The following is a 23,338-nucleotide window of genomic DNA, read 5'->3' as shown; positions in this document are numbered from 1 at the left end:
AGTGCCACGAAATGCCCTTCTCTTGTCTCTAACTTGACCATCATGTCATCCACATAGACCTCCACCTCTTTGTGTATCATGTCGTGGAACAATGCCGTAGCCATTCACTGATAAGTTGCCCCGGCGTTTTTTTTAACCAAATGGCATTACTCTATAGCAATATGTCCCCCACTCAGTAGTGAACGAGGTCTTTGCTTTGTGCTTCTCGGCCATCTGAACCTGCATGTAGCCCATGACACCATCCACATTCGTGTGCAAGACGCTTGATGCTGCACCGTCGATCAATACATCGATGTGATGCAATGTGAATTCATCTTCAAGCCTTGTTGAGATCTCTATAGTCGACGCACATTCGCACCTTACCGTCCTTCTTTGCGATTGACACTACATTTGCCACCTATGGCGGATATTCAATTACTTCGGTGAAACCTGCCTGTAGACACCGAGTCGGAGGACCTGTGACGAAAACCTGTAAGAAGACGGTCGAAGCGGTTGGTTCCGGAAATTTTAAAAAAGAGAAGAAAAATATATAATAAAAAAAGAAAGGAAAAGTTGATGGGAGTCGCGGTCGTCAAGTGGACGGCTCGCGAGTGCTCAACGACGTGGCGCGAGCGCCTAGCGGCAGCCGACGCGTGTCCGACGACAGTTGGACGCACGCCCGGCAGCGCGGGGCGCACGCTCGACGTCCGCTGGACGTGCACGCCCGGCAGCGCGGAGCGCGCGCTCGACGACCGTTAGGCGCGCGCGCCCGACAGCACGGGGCGCACGCCCGACGGCCGCTGGGCGAGCGCGCCCGGCAGCCGCTGGGCGAGCGCCCAGCGACGTTGGGCGGACGCCCAACGCTCGTTGGGCGAACGCCCAACATCAGTTGGGCGCGCGCGCCCAACGCTGGTTGGGCGTCCGCCCAACGAAAGTTGGGCGTTCGCCCAACATAAGTTCGGCGTACGCCCAACCATGTTGGGCGTCCACCCAACGAAAGTTGGGCGTTCGCCCAACTAGGTTGGGCGTTCGCCCAACCGGCTTTGGGCGACGCCCAATTTTATTTGGGCGTCGCCCAAAGCTTCCGGGATCCGTTGCCTATTTAAGGCACGGATCCCCATGCAAAGGAGGAGAAATTTTTGGAGCTTTCTCACTCTAGACATTTTTAGAGAGAGAAAGTCAATTTTTTGGAGAAAATATTTTTTTTCCAAAAAAAATCCAAATTTTCCAAAGTTGAATATTTTATCAAAAACATAAAAAACGCCGGAAAATCACAACTCGTGGAATCAACCGACTTCGACTGTCAGATACCGATCTTGAGGTATTATCCGAGGACTAGACTCGTTTTATTTTATTTAAATTATTTTCCTTTATTCATTTTTATGTTATAGTTTTTATTTATTTAGTCTTTTATTTATCACATCTTATTTATTATTCCGTATTTATTTAATTTTCGTCACGTGTTAAATAAACGTTCGGTTTTGTTTTGAAATAAAAACCTCGTTTTAATATCCCAATACGAACCGTGATCCGATTCAAAGGTAGTTCGGGAATTAAAAACGTTGTAATTATAAGTTTTTGAAAATATTTCTAAATAATGTTTTAAAAATAAAACGTCGTTTTAGGGATCTCCGTTATAGACTATAATCCAATTTTGGTAGTTCGGGGATCCAAAACGATAGAATAGATCTAATCTAAAGCTTTTGAATAAATCTGGAAACTTCTGGACTGTTTCTGTAATTCTGTTTTTTCTGTCGCTAACAGAAGATTGGTGACGGATTTTCCGTCGGTAATCTGCTGGAATCCGAAAATTCCACTTTTAACCCTATTTTCTCTTCTTTTTGACATTTCTACTTGTATATATATGTATATAACTATGTAATATATTTATAAAAATTATTTTTGGGCCTTATAACTATTAATTATGTATTATATAGCTATTTATTTCATATTTGGGATTTAATTCGTTTTGACTTAGTTTTGTAAAGTATTATATATAGTTTTGGTATATTTAAGTTATATTAGCTCTTATTTAGGGTGAAAGTTATGTTCTATATATTTAATACTTAAAACTATTTAGAACTAAATGTTATTCTTTACATTTATGAATTTTCTTCATTGTTTTTATATAGTTATAATTAGGGTAAAAATGTATTTTGTTTAGTACTTTTTCTCATTTTCTTCATTATACCATATAGTATTTCTTACTCATTTTTATCTATAGATATATCCTTATTTTTAGATAAAACTATGTATATATATATTTCTATCTTCTTTTTGTATATATGTATATATTTTAAACACATTTGATTGGGTAAATTTGGCCTTGATTTGTTAATTATTGTAATGATGTTCAAGTAAGGGCTAATTGAGTGAAAAAGGAAAAATAAAAGACAAAAAGAGATTTCAAGTTGTTTGTTTAAATTAAAGTTTTTCTAGATATTCTTCAGGTGTAAATAAAAGATTTTTTGTCATTTTAAACCATCTCCAAAATATCATGTGTTGAAACCTTAATTCGTTCCTACGGCGGATTAAGCGAACCTTGTAATTAAAATCGTTTTCATTGTAAATAATAGAGTTTTGAATCGTTTTCTTAACTAAATGTTTTTTTGGTACAAAATAAATTGACTTGTATGCCTAATCACGCTTTTAGATTAAAAATGTTTGCTCAAATGTTTTCAAAGCGCTCGAGTCGTTCCAACGGCGATTCGAGTGAACGTTATTAACGGGGTTTTTGAAACGTACCTAAATCGTTCCAACGGCGATTAAGGTACGAACTATGTAAATAAACTCGTTTTTGGGAATGAGATTAGCTTAGAGTTAGTGTATAGTTTAAAGCATAAAATCACACTGTGAATAAATCAATTCTTTCTTCTCCCCCTCTCTCTCCTATATACTTCAAATTTATGCAAAATGGGTGATTCTTTACTAAAATGGCTTTCAAATAACATGCTCAAAACGGTTTTCAAAGCGAGAAAGAAAAGGTTTCAAATGAATTTTAAACTTAAAGAAATATGCGATTAGTTCGTTATCGCCTAACACGTTGAGTAGGAGGCCGGTGGTTCATAACCGGGCGATGTCGGGGTCCCTAGTAGCCTTTCTCCGGAAAGGAGCTAGCCTTCTCGGCTCGTACCTAAGTTTCCCGAACCCTCACCGGTCTCCCGCAAGGGATCGGTGTTCATTTTCCCATTCGTGGTTGGCGACTCTTCCATACTCCGAGCTCCGGTCCTGCCGAGCAGCTTGATTCCACGATTGGTTGCTTTCGGCGCCAATCACCGCTTACGTCGCCATGAGGTGTCCACCCCCCGGTCCGCCCGGGAGATTAGGCCGCGGCACCTCGTCTAACACTGCCTCTAACTATTTCTTCACTTCTTCCCTGATCTTATCTGCCCATTCCGGCCTCATGCGTCGGAGCTTCTGTTTCACAGGCTTAGCATCGGGGTATGTTGGAATACGGTGAGCTACGATGGATTTATCAATTCCTGGCATGTCTTCATACGTCCAAGCAAACACTATTTCGTATTTTTTAATTATTCTCTCAAATTCTTTCCTCTCTTCAATAGTTAATTCTTGAGCAATTTGTATAAGTTTAGGATTTTCATCCGTGCCAAGATTTAAAGTTGACATTTCTATTGCATTGATTTCAAATGTAGGCATGTTATATGAATGAGAATGCATAGAATGATCAGAATCAACATCAAGCAAGTAAGCAAAATCAGAATTCATTTCATTGATAGTATTGGCGAGTACATCGTCAGATTCAAACAAAGCGGTAATCTAGTTGTCGTCATCGGGGTTCTCGAGGTTTTCATGGGCCTTGGAGGTGCTTGGTTCATCCACCGCTCCCACGGTTGCCTATGCAGTGATAACTTGCTCCTCAGCATTCAGGTCAAGCATCATGATCCCCTCTATGAAGCAACTTGCCTTTCCTTTGCCCCAGTCGGTAACATCGTTGAAGATCTTAAATCCTGGCAGATTCTTTCCCTCGGCGCCTTGGCCCGACTCTACCATTACGGCAATTTCCGGCTCGTCATCAGACTCATCCCAGATATGGATTGGAGCTTTCTGATTGATACCTTCCTCATCCGAGGAACTTCCCCAGATATCCACAACCATCAGATCCATCACGTGAGGGACGTTCGGATTTACGTAGGAAGGGTCCGACGATCCATACCGAGCCCATCCTATAAGCTCATCATAATCCTTCAAGAACACCCTGCTCAACCTTTTTGCCACAAGTGGAATAGCACCCTTTCGGATGCACATGAGTTGCTCCTGATCGCTCAAGGTGACCTGACATGAAGCATACTTGAACCTCCACCTTCTTGCGTAATCCATGAATGCTTCCTCGAGAAACTGCTTGATCCTTTCTAAATCTTCCAACGACCCCGTCCACGGAATGTATGTCTCATATCTCCGCACAAAGGCTTCCATGAGGGATCCCCAATCCCCTTTTGTCTTCCCCGAGAGCATTCGGTGCCACATCAAAGCTTCCCCCGTGAGTGTCTTTGGGAAATGCCGAATCAACTCACTTCGATGGAGTCCTGCATCATACATATGAGTGCGGAAACGGTTTACATGATCGATGGGGTTCTCATCTCCCTCACGTTGAAACACCTTTCCACAAGATTTTGATTTGACAAAATCATCCATGATTAAGAGACAATTAAATTTAAGTGCTTTATTTTAATTGTACTAATCCGTTTGTTCAATGTTGAGTATGAATATAAATAAAGATAAACATAAAAAGTAAGACAGGAAGAAGTCAGCATGAAATGAACAAAACAAGCTAAGTAGAATGAAGGTCAGCATAGAAGCCTAAAGTATCAAGCTGAGTGGAATCAACCTTAGCATCAAAAGACTAAGGCATAAAAATACAACAAAGAGAAGCGAAATGAAACTCAGCATAAGAAACCGCAACAACAACTGTCTTACGAAGCTGAGCTAACTAAAAATATACTCAGCCTAGAAATTACCAAAGACAATGATTTACGCAGTAGAAGCTGAGTGATTCTTCAGGACAGCATGAAAAAGTCGTTTGCTAAAAGACAAAGATTACCGCCCCTCTGTACCAATAATTGAATCCTTGGAAATACGCAGAAGACACATTCCGAGATGTATGGGTCAATGGATTATTGGTAAAGGACAACTGGCACCAAAAGACAAGCTAGACGCAAGAAGACAAGCCTGACGTCTGAAGGAATGCAGAGGAAGGGAATGGCCGGAACAGTCTGAAGCTGACCAGAATCTGTCCCCTAAAAGAGCCGTTTTAACATTAACGGCTAAATCATTTCAAAATGATCCAACACAGATTTTCCCTATATAAGGACAATCAAACTTCTTGGATCATTGCCAATTTACAAAAAGAAAAGTACAAGAGAGAAAAGATACAAAAGCACTTAGATACAAAAAGAGATCTTACACCCATCTTCCATTCTTTGTGTAAATGCTAGAGTGATTACTTGTAATCTTCTAAAGTGTTCTTTATTTGAAAAGGAACAAGTGTTTATCAATTGTAACATTGAGAGTGCTGTGCTGAGTGTTTGGTTGTAAACATTCAGTGGTAGAGAAATCTAGGTGCTGGGTTGTAGCACTTAGTAGGAGTTGAGTAGACGAATAGAGGAAGGTACTATTGCATATTCAACTGCCTTGTAATCGGTTTGTGCTCTACCTTTAAAAAGCTCAGTATTGGATTCTAAAAGCCCGGAGGACTCTGGGGACTAGACGTAGGCGGAGAGGCCGAACCAGGATAAGTGATACTGAGTAATCTCTAAACTCTCTCTCAATATATATATTTGCATGTGTTGTGTGTGAAGTTTACTCACCATACAAAATTGTTTAAAGTTGATTCTGAGTTATTTCAGGTGCTGAGTTAGAAACTGACCTCCAAGAGTGTCAATATCTAACTTACAAATAAAACAGCCTTAGTCAATATCTGGCCAAAGCTGTCTTGTAACATATCTGGCCAAGCTGACCAAAAGCTGAGTTGACAAACTCACCAAATAACTAAGTCAGCATCTTAATTAAATGAAAAAGTTATATTAGTTCCTAACCCCCCCTTGGAACTAATCACACGGGACCAACAAGTGGTATCAGAGCCTAAGCTCACTACTCAAAGATATAACTATCTTGAGCGGATCCCCATAAATGGCTGAGAACAGCACTCGTTTCCTTCCAGGGAACCAAATAACACAGATACTCCCTGAGGGATTATCAATCACTAGACCTCCCTTATTCTTTGGATCTAATTATACATTCTGGAAGAATAGGATAAAAAACTTTATTCAAGCCACAAACATGAGTGCATGGCTTGCAATTGTTCAAGGTCCACATGTGCCCTATAAAACTGTTAACAATGAGAAAATTGTTAAGAGCGAAGCTGAGTGGACAGAGGATGACCTCAGAAAATTACAAAATAATGCTTCGGCTATAAATATGCTTCACTGTGCTTTAGATGCTGCAGAATACAATAAGATTTCAGGTTGTGAGTCAGCACAGGAGATTTGGAAAAAGCTTGAAGTAACCTATGAAGGCACTAGTAAAGTTAAGGAGTCAAAAGTCAATCAGCATATGAGACTCTACGAGCTGTTCGAGATGAACGAGAACGAAGACATCTCTAAAATGAACTCAAGGTTCACAAATATTATAAATGAGCTTAAAAGGCTTGGAAAGAACTTCACTGAAGAAGAACAAGTGAAGAAGATCTTGAGAAGTTTACCTAAGAGTTGGCAAGCAAAGAAAACAGCTGTAGAAGAAGCTCAGGACTTGACTACTTACAAATATGATGAGCTAATCGGATCCCTGCTGACCCACGAGATCTCTATGAAAAAATTTGAGGCAAAAGAAAAATCTGAAGATAAGAAACAGAAATCTCTAGTGATGAAAGCTGACTCCACAGAAGCTGAGTCAACTGATGATGAGGGAATAGCCATGTTCACTAAAAAGATGAAGAAGCTGTTCAGAAGAAATGACAGGAATAGCAAAAGGCCATACAAAAGAGGTGACAGGTATAAAGCTGAGCCAAGTGACAACAGATATAAGAAAGATAGCTCCAAGTCTGTCACTTGCTTCGAGTGTCACCAAACTGGGCATATCAAGTCAAGCTGTCCTAATTTAAAGAAAGAAAAGAAAGGAAGCAAAAAGGCAATGGTGGCAACATGGAGTGATAGTGATGAGTCAACCTCATCAGAGGCTGAGCAAAATGAAACTGCCAATATATGTTTCATGGCAGATGATGGAGCTGACCAATCTCAATCTGAGCAAGCTGACCTCTCTGATGAAACTGACCAGGAGGAACACAACAATGAGGTAACATCCATACTTTTGCTCAGAAACGAAATGGTAAATGCCTTGAGTGATTTATATACACTAACTAAAAAGTGCAACAAGAAAATCAAATCACTCAGCAGGCGGTGTGACGAGATTGAAGAGGTCAAGCTGAGTGACCTCCGATATCTTCTCCAGGACAACTCAGATTTACATACCAACATGCAAATAATGCATAAGCTTGTCACAGAGGTTCAATCTGAGTCAAAGAAACTTAGAAAGGATGTCACAATCTTACAGAGTCAAATAAAAGGCTCAAAAAGAAATAAACCCCATGCTGAGTACGCAAGTACTAGTCAGCATATGCAGTTCACCCAGTGTGAATGTTGTGGAAAAAGGGGGCACACAAAAGAGGTGTGTTGGTTCAACAAGCGGATTGTCCAATGTGACTTCTGCGGAAGAAAAGGACATACCACTAAGGTATGTTGGCATGCTCAGCATAACAATGCTGACCACACACAGCATCACCCTCAAAGGGTAGTTTATTGTGACTTCTGTGGTAAACATGGCCACACTATAAAAGTATGTCGTCACAAACTAAAATATGATTTTGCACCTGTTTATACTAACAAGAAAGGACCCAAAAAGAATTGGGTACCTAAAGATGAATAGTTTAAAATGCAGGTCAGCTTGACATGCGTGGAGAAGTCAAAACTTTGGTACATAGACAGCGCATGCTCAAGGCACATGACAGGTGATGAAACACAGTTCATCACACTAGAGCTTAAACGAGGTGGAAGTGTAAGCTTTGGAGACAATAAGAAGGGTAAGATAGTCGGCTCAGGTACTATCGGTAGTAACCCAACTATTGAGTCAGTCTCCCTAGTTAAAGGTCTTAAATACAATCTGCTAAGTGTAGCTCAGCTTTGCAAGAGCGGCAGAAAGGTAGTATTCGATGATACTAAGTGTCAAATACTCGAGGGGAACACAAATGAATTGATTTTAACTGCTCCTCGTGTAGATAATTTATACATGCTAAATTTAGAAAAACAGTTTTCTAAAAACATATGCTTAGTGTCTAAAGAGGATAACTCCTGGCTATGGCATAGAAGACCTGGGCATGTCAGCATGGAACTTCTTGCCAAACTAGCTAGAAAGCAATTAGTTGAGGGATTACCCAAATTAAAATTTGAAAAAGATCAACTGTGTAAAGCTTGTCAGCAAGGCAAACAAACTAAAAAGTCATTTCATAGTAAAAATATTGTCTCAACCAAGAGACCATTGGAATTACTACACTTGGATCTTTTCAGACTTATCCAGCCACTCAGCTTGGGAGGTAAGAAATTTTTCTTAGTCATTGTAGACGATTTCTCTCGGTTCACTTGGATCATCTTGCTGAGTAGCAAGGATGAAACATTTGAGATGTTCACCACATTGATTAAAAAGCTTGAAATTGACAAAGACCTAAAAGTAGCTCATATTAGAAGTGACAATGGTGGAGAATTCAAAAACCAACAATTCGACGAATTTTGTGAAACCAGTGGTATTGACCACAATTTCTCTGCTCCTAGAACGCCTCAACAGAATGGGGTTGTTGAAAGGAAGAATAGAACTATTGTCGAAATTGCTAGAACCATGCTGAGTGAAAATAGGCTTCCAAAGTACTTCTGGGGTGAAGCTGTCCACACAGCATGCTATATACTGAATAGGGCTCTAGTAAGACCTATACTTAAGAAAACCCCATATGAACTTTGGAAAGAACGAAAGCCCAACATTGGGTACTTTCGTGCTTTTGGGTGTAAATGCTTTATACTCAATACAAAGGACAATCTTGCAAAATTTGATGCTAAAGCTGACGAAGCGATCTTCTTAGGGTACTCAACTAACAGCAAAGCATATAGAGTCTATAATAAACGAACTCAGGTTGTAGAAGAGTCTGTCCATGTTGAGTTCGATGAAGCTGACCCTGCAGGAAAGTCAACTCAGTTCATTGAAGATGAACCAAGCTCAGCTTCTGCTGATCAAAATGGAGCCTCTGAATCATCAATACAAGGGCTGACCAAAGGTAAACAAGAAGTTGAAATAACATTTACTGACCAATCTATTCCTGTAGAGATTGTAGAAACACCTATTCCCAATGACTCAACATTGCCCAAAGAAATAAAGATCCCAAGAGGACATTCAGAAAAGTCCATTCTTGATGCTTCTGACAACAAGCTGATGACCAGAGATCAGCTTAGGAAATACCTCAGCAATGTTGCATTCGTCTCAATACATGAGCCAAAGAATTTTGCTGATGCTGAGCACGATGAATATTGGATCAATGCCATGCAAGAAGAGCTCGACCAATTCACCAGAAATGAGTTATGGGATTTAGTGCCTAAACCTAGGAATCAAAAGCCTATAGGAACTAAGTGGGTGTTTAGAAACAAACTAGATGAGCATGGAAATGTAATAAGAAACAAAGCTCGACTTGTAGCCCAAGGCTATAGTCAGCAAGAGGGTATTGACTATGGGGAAACATTTGCACCTGTTGCTAGGTTAGAAGCAATACGTATATTGTGTGCTTATGCCAGTTTCATGAACTTTAAGTTATACCAAATGGATGTTAAAAGTGCATTTCTTAATGGTTTCATAAACGAAGAGGTATATGTTAATCAATCTCCTGGGTTTGAAGATCCAAAATTTCCAAACCACGTTTATAAACTCAAAAAGGCCCTGTACGGCCTAAAACAAGCTCCAAGAGCTTGGTATGAAAGGTTGACCAACTTCCTGCTAACCAGGAACTATGTCAGGGGAAAAGCTGACACAACCTTATTCATTAAGAAAAAGGGGAAACATACCCTACTTGCACAAATATATGTAGATGATATAATATTTGGTGCTACTGACAAATCTTTGTGCAAAGAATTTAGCAAACAGATGCAAACTGAGTTCGAGATGTCCATGATGGGGGAACTCAACTTCTTCCTTGGACTCCAAATCAAGCAAGGTAATAATGGCATCTTCCTAAGTCAGTCCAAGTACACCAAAGAAATGTTAAAGAAATTCGATATGATGGATTGCAAACCCATATCAACCCCTATGAGTACTGATACTGTCCTATGCAAAGATGAGAAAAGTAAGTCAATAGACACTAAACTCTACCGAGGTATGATAGGTTCGTTACTTTATCTCACAGCTAGTAGACCTGATATACAGTACTCAGTATGTTATTGTGCGAGATATCAAGCTGACCCTAGAGAATCTCATCTAACGGCTGTAAAAAGAATTTTTAGATATTTGCAGAGCTCAATTGATGCAGGTCTATGGTATCCAACCTCAAATGATTTCACACTCATTGGATATACTGATGCTGACTATGGACGAGATAAACTAGAACGTAAGAGCACTTCGGGAGGATGTCATTTCCTTGGAAGCTGTCTAGTATCCTGGTTCAGCAAGAAGCAATCATCTGTAGCCCTGTCTACAACTGAAGCTGAGTACGTGGCTGCCGGAAGCTGTGTTGCTCAAGTTCTATGGATAAAGCAACAGCTTGAGGATTATGGAGTGAAGACTGAAACAATAGAGATCAAATGTGACAACAAGAGTGCCATTGATCTGTCCAAAAATCCAATCCAACATAGCAGGATGAAACATGTCAGCATAAGGCATCACTTCATCAGAGATCACGTACTAAAAGATGAGATCAAGCTGACCTATGTGCCAATAAATGAACAGCTTACAGATATCTTCACCAAGCCCTTGGCACGTGAACAATTCAACATACTAAGGGAAGCTATCGGTATGTCTAATCCCCTTCAATAATTCTCTAGTGAATGTTGAGTGATTGCCATGATGAGTGAAAATTTGAACGTTGTACAAATGCCATGCTGAGTAAATCAAGTAACTACTACCTACTGAGCTTGAAATGTAGAAAAATCACCCTATACTGAGTTGACATACATATTGAGTGATTATCCTGAGTAGGTACATATACTGAGGAATTATCATATACCAAGTTGCTTAGAAATAGGAAATTCACCTTGATAGAACTAGGTTCTCAGTATCACAAACGGTTCACTTTCTAGGAAAGCTGCGCTAAAACCCACTTGCACCATTAAATGCCAACACGTGTAATAAATAGCACCTGGAAAAGGCAAACAATTATGAGACAACCCATGCGCCGAAAATGTCATAAATGACAGAATCTCTGTCGGTTGAACGCCCTAAGGAAAAACGGTTAGTTCAATTAATAGGGCCGTTTTAGATCTTTATAAAATGGAAGAATTACTACTCAAATCTCCTCACATGTAAATCCTTTGGTATTCAGAATCTCTCTCTCTCTCAAAACTCCCTCAAAAATCTCTGAAAATGTCCAACACTCAGAACATCTTCGGTGAAAATTCCGGCAAACTGATCACCGATGAAAGCCCCAAATCTATTTCTCAATCTAACCTAACTCCGAGCAAACGCCGTCAAACTGAACCAGCAAGCTCCTCAAAACAAAAGAAACCCAAGGCTAGAACCATGGTAAAGGTTCACACGAAAATCAAAAACCCGGAAGTCCTAAAATGCCGCTGGTTCTCTCCCAGCTTTGTTACCACCGAAAAGCCATTCTGTGAATGGATTGAGAAGAACGAGTGGACAGGCCTCTTCTCTCTCCCCGGAACCACCTATCCTCGAATGGTTAGGGAATTCTACTCCGGTCTCCATGTTGATAAGGATGATGCTGACTATCTGGAGACGCACGTTAAGGGTCACAAGATTGTAGTCACTCCATCCTACTTGGCAACCTTACTCAACTTGCCTAACAAAGGAACCGAGTTTAGAACAACAAAGGAAAAGGTATCAACGGAACAGCTTGACCAGACGAAGGGATTTTGCAAACCCAAAAATCACAAAGGAGAAATACCCAGCACTAGTATGGGGCAAAACCAGAAGATGGCGCACTACATATTCACCAACTTCATCTTCCCTAAACTCAACTCAGCTTCGTCTGCCTCCAATTTCGAGCAGTGCTTTATATGGCACATGCTAACCTATTGCCCACTCAATATGCCTGTGTTTCTGGTCGGTGCTCTTCAACGAGGAGGTAAGAAACTTCGACTAGGTTCTCTAATCACCAAAATCCTTGAAGATCACAAGATCGAGACAATTTCTGAGACTAAAAGTTTGGGATCAGAAATAACTGCGGCTCTGTTATTTGGGTTGTTATTCAACCAACCTTTAAAGGGAGTTGAAGATGCTGAGGAAGATGAGGAAGGAAACGATGCTGAGCAAGAAATCGAAACTGAGCTAGCAGCAGATAATGCTGAGCCAGAAGTTGAACCAGAGGAAGTTCCTGCCGAGTCCCCTAAGGCAAAGAAGAAGAGAAAAACACTTACAACTTGTGCAAAGGATATTGAAACTGTGCCCAGGAAGAAGCGGGCTATGACCAGAGGAAAGAATGTTGATGCTGACCTACCTCAGGGTACACCTAAGTCAGCAGAGAAAAGAAAAGGGCAAGCTGAGCCCGAAGAAGAAAATGAAGAATCCCCAGAACAACCACTAAAGAAGAAAAGTCGAAGTTCGGGGTTGAAAGTTGTTGAAGCTGATCCCATTGATTGGGTTGTGACACCTAAGTCTCACTGCACTCAGAACATTGGGATTGATCTTGAGAAAACTCCAGTTGAGCAAGCTGATGAAAGGGACGAACAAAGACATGTTGATGCTGAAGAAAAAGATCATGCTGAGCCGGATAATGTTGAGCAACATCAGGAGGCACATGTTGAACAAGAAGAAGAAGATAATCAAAGAGAGGATCTGAATGTTGAAGACGAGGTTGAGGATATAAATGTTCAAACTGACCCTTCACCTCCAAAAACTAAGTCCCTCAAAAGACTGAAAAAGAAAGCTGTTAAAACTCCTTTTATTGATCTCCTGGCAGATTCTCTATCTTTGGAGCAAATTACAGATCCATCCACTATCCAGTTCGAGTATTTTTCCCACCATGTTGAGTCTCCTCCTAAGGAACCGGAGCAAAATCAAGCCTCTGTTACTCGCACTGAGGAACATGCCAAGACTCCACAGAATCCAAATCCTGCCGAGCAAGAGCTCGAAGATCCAGCCACTCAACACGGTGAGAAAACTATGGATCCACCTGTTCAAACTCCTGAAGAACCAAATACTCAAGCTAATAAGAAGCAAACTCCACCACCATCCAGCTCCACCTCCATTCCTGCGTCTGAGCCAAATTCCACTGATCAACTTGCATATCTTAGTGCAACTCAGTCTGGCCATCGAATCATAGAAACGACTCAATCTCTTCTCCAGGAGTTCACCACTTCTGATGCTGCTAGGTCTGCTCATCCTGAGTCAACAAATATCTATTCCATCACTCAACTTCTTACTGAAATTAAGGGACTCAATGATCTTATCAGTGTTATGACCACCGTCCAAACACAGTAACCTAAGCAAGATCACATTGCCAAACTGACTGAGCTATTCCTTCTGATGATAAACCACATGAACTCCCTTGAAGGTAAAATCAACAATCTCTCTGCACCTAATCCAGGATATGCAACTTCGGCTGAGTTAGATCACCACTTTGCCAAACTGAGAACAGAACTGCCCAACCTTAGGACAACGCTCCTGAGTATGCCACATCTGCTGAGTTGCAGGGATGCTTTGCCAAGCTGACTGCTGATCTCACTTGTACACGTGAGCTCGTTTCCTCCACTTCTCAATGTACAATTGATCAACTGAGTGAAGCCGTGAGTCTTCTAAATGTCAACAAAGCTCAAATGGACGTTGATCCCAGCACCAATGATAAACTTTCACAAGGTATTCTGCAGGCCATTCGCTACGACAATGCTCAACGCATCTTCTATGACTCTGCCCTACTGAAGATGTATCATCAATCCTTTGCTCAAATTACTAGCTCTCTTACTTGGCTTAGCAAGTCCCATGAGTGCATTATCAACCTGATCACTGGGTCCATCCCAGTTCCTCGAAACGTTCGAGATGATTGTGTTCCTGTGATAGATGGCTTGAGTGAAAGCACAAAGAGATTACAACAATATTCAAATGTTCTATCCTCTGCTGCGAGAAATGACACCTTTGTCTATAAGCCCGATGCTGGCAAAACGGGGGAGAGAACTCAAGATGGAACTCAACAAAGGGCAGGAACATCAGGGAGCAAAGAGAAAGGCAAGGGTGAGAAAGGAAAGGGTAAGGCTTAAGAAGAGAGACTAGTGAAACATTTTTATGATTCTATTTTTTGGGCACAAGTATTTTGTATTTGTATGTTTCATTCTGCTATCCAATGAACCGTGTTTTTCATTATGTCCAAATGCCATGCTTATCAATGCACATTAACATAAGCAAATTGAACAAACAAATACTCAGTATACATAATAACGAGTAAATCAAACTGAGTATTCAAGTATTTCTGAAAGCTGACCAAGACTCAAAATAAATTAGAACTGAATCTAGTCAGTACACACATTCTTAGTTTGTCTCAAAATAAATCTTGGAAGGTTTAAGAGGTAAATTAACAGATGCAACCCTTACGGGGGAGAAATTTCAGAAATATGAAAAATAAATCAATCATGGGGAATTTCAAAACTGAGTTCCATAATTATGCATTTTGCCAACATCAAAATGGGGGAGTTTGTTGAAACACCTTTCCACAAGATTTTGATTTGACAAAATCATCCATGATTAAGAGACAATTAAATTTAAGTGCTTTATTTTAATTGTACTAATCCGTTTGTTCAATGTTGAGTATGAATATAAATAAAGATAAACATAAAAAGTAAGACAGGAAGAAGTCAGTATGAAATGAACAAAACAAGCTAAGTAGAATGAAGGTCAGCATAGAAGCCTAAAGTATCAAGCTGAGTGGAATCAACCTTAGCATCAAAAGACTAAGGCATAAAAATCCAACAAAGAGAAGCGAAATGAAACTCAGCATAAGAAACCGCAACAACAACTGTCTTACGAAGCTGAGCTAACTAAAAATATACTCAGCCTAGAAATTACCAAAGACAATGATTTACGCAGTAGAAGCTGAGTGATTCTTCAGGACAGCATGAAAAAGTCGTTTGCTAAAAGACAAAGATTACCGCCCCTCTGTACCAATAATTGAATCCTTAGAAATACGCAGAAGACACATTCCGAGATGTATGGGTCAATGGATTATTGGTAAAGGACAACTGGCACCAAAAGACAAGCTAGACGCAAGAAGACAAGCCTGACGTCTGAAGGAATGCAGAGGAAGGGAATGGCCGGAACAGTCTAAAGCTGACCAGAATCTGTCCCCTAAAAGAGCCGTTTTAACATTAACGGCTAAATCATTTCAAAATGATCCAACACAGATTTCCCTATATAAGGACAATCAAACTTCTTGGATCATTGCCGATTTACAAAAAGAAAAGTACAAGAGAGAAAAGATACAAAAGCACTTAGATACAAAAAGAGATCTTACACCCATCTTCCATTCTTTGTGTAAATGCTAGAGTGATTACTTGTAATCTTCTAAAGTGTTCTTTATTTGAAAAGGAACAAGTGTTTATCAATTGTAACATTGAGAGTGCAGTGCTGAGTGTTTGGTTGTAAACATTCAGTGGTAGAGAAATCTAGGTGCTGGGTTGTAGCACTTAGTAGGAGTTGAGTAGACGAATAGAGGAAGGTACTCTTGCATATTCAACTACCTTGTAATCGGTTTGTGCTCTACCTTTAAAGAGCTCAGTATTGGATTCTAAAAGCCCGGAGGACTCTGGGGACTGGACGTAGGCGGAGAGGCCGAACCAGGATAAGTGATACTGAGTAATCTCTAAACTCTCTCTTAATATATATATTTGCATGTGTTGTGTGTGAAGTTTACTCAGCATACAAAATTGTTTAAAGTTGATTCTGAGTTATTTCAAGTGCTGAGTTAGAAACTGACCTCCAAGAGTGTCAATATCTAACTTACAAATAAAACAGCCTTAGTCAATATCTGGCCAAAGCTGTCTTGTAACATATCTGGCCAAGCTGACCAAAAGTTGAGTTGACAAACTCACCAAATAACTAAGTCAGCATATTAATTAAATGAAAAAGTTATATTAGTTCCTAACCCCCCCTTGGAACTAATCACACGGGACCAACACCTCATACTTAGCCATGATTAATACTGCCTCAGGTGTCTCCTCATCGGGTGACTCAGGCATTTCCTCTGGATGTCCCCATGCGGTGTATTTCTTGATGAAACTCTTAGTCATTTCTGCCCAATTCACTTTTACGTACATTGGAAGAGACATGTACCATACCAGTGACTCTCCTGCCAACGAGTTGCAAAACAAGCTCGTAATTTCCTCCTCTTTGAAGCCTAGAGGACCCATAGCTGACAGATAAAAATGCAGGTGCTCCATGGGGTCCTTGCCTTCATTATACTTGCTGATAGTTGGCAACGGGCGTCTGATAGGCCCAATTTGCATCGTGCTATGTTTCGCCGTCTGTGCTTTAGCTTTTCGATACTTCATCAAAAACAAGCTTGACATCAGTGACCAATCATGCTTAGTCGATTCCAGTAGCAACTGAAACCATCCCAAAGGTTTGCCCACTAGCGATAGATAGAACCACGGAGCGACATCTTCAACCTCATGTGGCTCTCTAAACATAGTGCGCACATACCCGAACAAATGGGCTTCAGGATCTTCTACCCCACTGAACAAACTCAACACGGGCCAGACCCTCTGAGATGACACCTCTTCGGATTTTCCTTCGTTATTTATCACTTCCTCTGTTAGTCGTTCTCCTATGACGGATACATGCAATCCATTTCCCATATTTAACTTGTCTTCGGAACTCAAAAGCTCTTCCTTAAATTCGCAGAATGATTCCACCACAAAGCTCTCCTCCAACCCAGATCCAATTGCGCTCACCCTATGACTAGGCGATGGATTGCACTTAGGGGGAGGGTTTGCTGATGATGGGTCAACTATTTTCTTTTTATCAATCAGATCCTGGATCTCATGCTTTAACCTCTCACAGTTTTCAATGGTGTGTCCGTAGTTACTATAGAACTCGCAATACCCCTTAGTTATCATCCATGGTGTGGGTCATATCTTGTTCTTGGGAGTAAGAGATTTCAGCAACTCCTTTTTCTACAATCATTCGAAAACTTTTGCATAAGTCTGATCAAACTGGGTGAACTGCCTTTTCTTGATAGTATTGAGTTCAAACACCTTTACTGCGGTAGGTTCTATATTAGTACTTGGCCCTCCGGTACTATACCCCGACTTCGTCCATTTAGTATAAGCTCTTTTCGGCTCTCCATCCCCCTCAACTGTCAAAGCGTAGCTATACATCTGATTAAAATCGGTGAAAGGCATACACAGCAGCTCATTCCTAACATATGGCAAAGTATTGCCGATTACCACCCGGATCTGATCCTGCTCCGACGGCTTCTGTTTCATAACTGCCGCCTTAGCTCTCCACCTACTCATAAAGTTGGACAAAGACTCCCCAGCCTGCTGCTTGGTGCTCTCTAGCTCCCTCAAAGTAACCTCAAACATAGTGTTGAAGCTATATTGGGTGATGAATGCCTTCGCCAGTTCTTTCCAATCTCTCTTCGTTCCCAGCGGCAATGCATGAAACCACACAAGGGCAACTCCTTCCAGATAGGCACTGAACAGCCCAAGGATCTGTTCCTCACTCAGAATTATGTGCTTCATTGCTGCCACATATTGGTTCACATGGGCGGTAGGATCCCCAGTTCCATCAAACTTCTTCATGTCAGGGAGTCTGAACTCCACGTGGGTCTCACACTTCCGGTGTGACGTGTAGCTTCCATTCACCTCCCTTTGCTTTCTCTTTCCCAAACTGCTTGTTATGCAATCCTGATAGTTACCTCCAAAATGGGGACCGGTGTTCACAATGTTCCCAGCTGGTTCACTGCCACTTTTGTTACCCTTCATTGTAAGCTCAGCCAGCTGGACCGAAATTGCAGCTAGTTGACACTTGATGTTGTTCACAGAATTCTCCAATTCGGCCACCTTTTCGTTGGTCATAGACATACTGACCGAAGACTGAGTAGACTCGGACGAAGATGATCCAGAAGCCACAACTGCCGACTGTGATGGTTCGAAACTAACAACCAGTAACTGGTCGAACTGTTTGACTAGCCGACTACTCTCACGGAACCACAACCACTTAATGATGACTTCTGCGCGAGCGATACCCATTAGTATGTATGCATGATTTATATGCATGAGTCGTGGTGTGTGCGTTTATTATTTACGGATATATAAGATAAGAAGAACAAACGTTAGTCTAATTACACGTATCATAACATCTCTCTTCCACCCTTATTCCTCCACACACTCGATGGTCCAAGTCTCTTTCCTAGGATTTTGGTTTGGGGCTCACATTGCGGTCCAAGGGACGCGTGATGCCGTCGATTATTACGGAAAAATAACTCATCCATCAAGCAATACAATTCGTTTTAACGTATCAGCGTTTAGTGACTAAGATATCGACCAACTGGATTGTCCTTTCGAATAACTCGTCTTTCGTTATTTCGTGAGACGCATTAGTTCGGGTTTTGACACCCTTTGAGCGCATCTCGGATCTTAAATGTGGTACGAGTTATTCTTTCGGTTCAATCGTTCGTTATTGACAATGATTCGTCCCCCCTTTTTCGCGTGGGTTTGTGTCTCGATTTTTGGATTACAACGGGATCTTTTGGTTCTATCGAGAGACGCAACCACGTGTTTATTTAGTGATGAAATCACTTTTTGGATTTTATTTTAGGGAACAGACTCATTGCGTAACGTGTTTGTTTTTAGCGTCAAGAATCCGTTTGCTCGTTTTGAAAAGACGGCGAGTCTTATTCGAACGCACGATAATCTTTCGGCTATTAACAACTCTTTATTTCTTCCAATTTACGGGATATATCATCCTAGTGTGGTTATAAAAAATTAACGTTTCGTTTAATCGCATGCTTATTCGAAGCAGGGATATTACCGTTCTTTTCACTTTAGCACGAACTGAGCGAACACGCAGATCAGGCCATATTTCTTGTAGTTTTGGTAACGGTCGAAATGATCGAGCCATTAGTCAAACCCACAGTCTCGTCCATATGGTGCGATCATGCGGTTTAGCTTAATTTGATTTCATGATTTTAATCGGCATATATACCCGTTCGAGGCACGTATTCAACGGCATTGGTTCATTTTCTTTAACTACTCTCGGGATTGACATATATCGTAGATATGAAATGATTTTGGTCGTTTGTTTATTTTTGCTTTTCTTTTATTTTCTTAGTCACTCTCGCGAATACGTCCATTTCTCCTTAGAACAACGCAAGGTATAACGTAAGAGCTCTTTTTTTATTCGGAAGGGACGGGCCAAGTTCACAAAACTCTTTACGTTACAACGGGGTCGTTCAAAACAGAAATGTTCTTCGTTTTCGTTTGGTCATAATCTCGCTTTATCCCAACGTATTTAAAGAATGTGAATAACGACTATCGTTAATATAGTCTTTTGAATCGAGATATAACTATCCTTAATACCAAACTGATTCATACTAATACGTGCTTACGTCATAACGCATTTCCTGAACATGTGCCTTCTTCGGGACACGGAAAGGGACTAGGCGGGTCGCACAAGTTCATTCGTACGAGATGACTAAGTCGTCTTTAGTTCGAATCGTTTCGATGTTTTGGGGTAGTTTGTATATCGGTTTAAGAGTATATATTAACGTATCGTTTCATTTTCTTTACATATTTTAGGATTAGACACGTATCATGGCAATTTGAAAACACGAGCTGATTCATTTATCACATCAAAAATAGTAACAGGTAATCCTATGGCAACTTCTAAGGCTACTATATGCTGACACGGCTGATCGCGGGACCTCACAGGACCGCACAAATTCGCCCCTAACGAATGGATGGGGACCCTTTGGCGCCTTACTGCAAGGGGGAACTTACACTAGCCTCTTTCGAGCGACGAATGGACTCTCAATAGAGGTTTCGCGGAAATTACCCAAAAGGTTTGCAATAATGCTTATGAATGCATACGAAAAGAAATAATACGATCCGTCCCCGTTAAGGGCTTAATACACGCCTTCCGGAATCAAATTTCTCACTTCCCCAGCAGAGTCGCCACTTGTAGGTGCCGCGGACCGGGGGGTGGACACCGTTGACGACAGATGCTGTGATTAGCGCCGAAAGCAACCAATCGCGGAATCAAGCTGCTCGGCAGGACCGTAGCCTGGAGTATGGAAGAGTCGCCACCCACGAATGGGAAATGAACACCGATCCCTTGCGGGAGACCGGTGAGGGTTCGGAAAACTTAGGTACGAGCTGAGAAGGCTAGCTCCTTTCCGGAGAAAGGCTACTAGGCACCCCGATATCGCCCGGTTATGAACCACCGGCCTCCTACTTAGCGTGTTAGGCGATAACGGACTAATCGCATATTTCTTTAAGTTTAAAATTCATTTGAAACCTTTTCTTTCTCGCTTTGAAAACCGTTTTGAGCATGTTATTCGAAAGCCATTTTAGTAAAGAATCACCCATTTTGCATAAATTTAAAGTATATAGGAGAGAGAGGGGGAGAAGAAAGAATTAATTTATTCACAGTGTGATTTATGCCTCAATTTGTATATTAACTCTAAGCTAATCTCACTCCCCAAAAATGAGTTTATTTACATGGTTCGTACCTCGATCGTCGTTGGAACGATTTAAGTACGTTTTAAAACCTCGTTAATTTACATGATGTTCACTCGAATCGCCGTTGGAATGACTCGAGCGTTTGAAAACGTTGGGCAAAAAGTTTTAACCCAAAAATGTGATTAAGCATACAAGTCCATTAATTTTTGTACAAAATCGTTTAGTTGGGAAAACGATTCAAAACTCTATTATTTACAAGGGAAACGATTTTAATTACAAGGTTCGCTTAATCCGTCGTTGGAACGGATTAAGGTTTTAAAACGTGACATTTTAGAAAACCCATTTTAAAACAACAAGAATAGAACTTTTATTTACACTTTTGAAGACATCTAAATACCTTTAATTTAACTAACCCAATTGAAATCTTTTTGTGGTTCATTTTTCCCATTTTCACTCAAGTTAATCCTCACTTGAACATATTTACAACCATTACCAAATCAAGTCCAAACTCACACTTTACCAATATATTTGAAATATATCCATATAAAAATCAAAAGAAAAAATAAACATATATATATATATACATTTTGGGTAAAGATGGTAATTATACCTATAGATTAAAAATAAGTGAAGAAATAGTATATCCTATGATTATTAATATATAAAAATAGTAATGAAAATACTACTAGACACATTACACTTTTATTTTAATAAAACAAATGTAAAAAAGGATCAACAAGGTTCATAAATAAGAAAATAACATTTAACCCCAAAATAGTTTTTTACATAATAACTATATGGAAATTAACCCACCTAAATGTACATCCCAATATCAATACCCAAAATAATATCTAATAACCCCAAAAGCATTTATTAATTAATTATCCCAAATGGGCCAAGCACATAATCCACAAAAATAATAATTAGATATAGCTTAAATGAGCTTAAAGAAAACCCATATGTGCATACATTTATTTTTACAAAGTTAAATTAACATAAATAATACCCAAACATAAAATAAGTAAATATATAATAAATAATTATTAGTTATATACCCCAAAAATAATTTTAATAAAATAATTACATAATTATATATATATATATATAAGGGACCAAATATCCAAAAGTTAAGAAAATGGGCTTAAAAGAGCATTTTTTAAAATTCTAGCAGATTTACCGATGGAAATTCCGTCGGTAAACTGCATTTAGTGACAGAAACCGAAGAATTACAGAACAGCTCCTATATTTTTCAGATTTGATGAAAAACATTAGATCTACTCTATTTCATCATTTTAGCCCCCAAACTACCCCAAATCGGGTCATGGTTTGTAACGGAGGATTCTAAAACAACGTTTTGTTGAAAATAATGGTTCAAAACGTTTATAAACCCACGGATCTACGACCTTTGGATCCCGAACTACCCTTGAATCGGGTCACGGTTCGTATTGGGATTTGAAACGAAGTTTTATTTCAAAATCAAAACCAAATACTTATTCAAGTGCAAAATGAAAAATTAATTTAACAAATCTAAACAATAAAAGTGCAAAAACAAATAAATAAATAGATCTAAACAACAAAAAATGAAATAAAGATTAAACGGGTCTAGTTCCTCGGATTATTACCTCTCAATCGGTAATGGGAATGCCAAATCAAGTCGGTTGATTGTGTTTTGAGTCGGTTTTTTGTGTTTTTGGAAGAATTCGGGTCTCTTTGAATTTTTCCAAAGGTTCGGGTCCAATTTTCTTCCTCCTCTTTTGTCTTGGGACTCCATCCTATTTATAGGCATATGGAGCCCTAACTTAATTTCTTTTTGACTCCAAGCCAACTTGGAGCCAAAGGTAAGCTAGATGAGCTTAGGAAATTTCATGGAAATTTCCTAATCATCATTAGCTTTATTTTTTTGGTAGGAATCATTAGCTTTATTATTATTATTATTTTAAAAAAAAAAAAAAAACTAAATGTAAAATGCACTTGGCATTGGCCAAGTGCAGCAAAGTGCACTTGGCCGAATGCCAAGTGCTATGGGGCTGGGCCTGGGCGGTCCAGCCCCCGTCACGGGCCGTCAAACGACCCGTGATGTAAATAGCGGCCCCCGACGGGACCGCGTATATATATATATATATATATATTAAAAAAATAAAAAAAATATTTAAATAAAAAAAATACACCTAAAAAACAACCAAAATCCAAAAATGATTTTTATAAAAAATGGTTTTCGTCAAAACCGATTTTATAAAATTAGCTTTTATAAAATCGATCTCTTTACAAAACTAATTTTTTATTGTTCAAATTCTAAAACAAAACCCCTATCGACCCGAAATACTCCGAATTTGGCGAAATGATTTAAGATTTCATTCACGGAACCGATTCGCCCGTCATCTCGATTCGATTTCCGAATTCGATCAAACCGGTCTCCACGGTTCCTTTGAACAACGTTTTTTTATTTATTATTTTTATTGACTCATCATTTATTT

Source organism: Euphorbia lathyris, chromosome 5, assembly GCF_963576675.1.
Source record: "Euphorbia lathyris chromosome 5, ddEupLath1.1, whole genome shotgun sequence".
Lineage (NCBI taxonomy): Eukaryota > Viridiplantae > Streptophyta > Magnoliopsida > Malpighiales > Euphorbiaceae > Euphorbia > Euphorbia lathyris.
This window is presented reverse-complemented; position numbering follows the sequence as displayed.